Genomic DNA, 943 nt, shown 5'->3' on the forward strand with positions numbered 1-943 from the left:
TTCAAGTCCAAACAGCTTTTTCCGTCTTCTGATACTCTCATTTTGAGTCCAAACGGCTTTTCCGTCTTCCAATACTCTCATTTTGACTGGAAAATTGTTCTTCATTACCGGTCAGACCAGTCTGGAGCTGCAGGTGCTGGATTTGTAGCGCCTACATATGCAAGACTGCAAGTAGGCGCTCATTTGAGCCAAAAAATTAATGTAGGTGCTTGTAATTTACGCCTACATGCCTTAAAAACCATGTAGGTGTAATTTCCAAGCGCCTACATAGCAGGTGCTCATTTGCCAGCGCCTACATACAGAAAATGGAATGTGGTCGCTCAAAAATCACAAAACATCATGCCTACATGTTTTTTTTGAGATGTAGGCGCTTTTTTTGAGCACCTACATTGAATTTCCCATGTAGGCACTTGAAAATAGTGCCTACATTTCAAATTGAATATGTAGGCGCTCAAAAAAAGTGCCTACATGCAAGATTTCAGAATGTAGGCACTTGAAAATAGCGCCTACATTTTATATTTAGAATGTAGGCGTAGGCAAATGAGGCCTACATGGGGTTTTTAACCTGTAGGCGTCATTTTAAAAAAGTTTTGAGCGCCTACATCATAAATGTAGGCGCTTTTTTGTGGGAAAAAGTCATGTAGGCGTAATTTGGCTAGCACCTACATGGTTTTTGTGTGGGCTGCAAATAGCAACAGCCTAAATATTATAGAAGAGATTATGTTTCAGCTCATACTATAGATTTTTTGATGTGACTAGATATACCCACATCTGCTTCAGGAAGATATGCCTGCACTGAAGTTGAGCTCTCCTATGGTGGGAGACGCCAAAGATAAGGAAAAGCCCAAAGAATCTTGAAATTTTACGCGAGCCCGCAGTTCTCAACTTAGTGAGAAGCGCGAGTGCACTGTTGTGATGCTCTCATCCAGAGCTCATCAAAACA

This window comes from Melampsora larici-populina (genome assembly GCF_000204055.1).
Source record: "Melampsora larici-populina 98AG31 unplaced genomic scaffold MELLAscaffold_45, whole genome shotgun sequence".
NCBI classification, from domain to species: domain Eukaryota; kingdom Fungi; phylum Basidiomycota; class Pucciniomycetes; order Pucciniales; family Melampsoraceae; genus Melampsora; species Melampsora laricis-populina.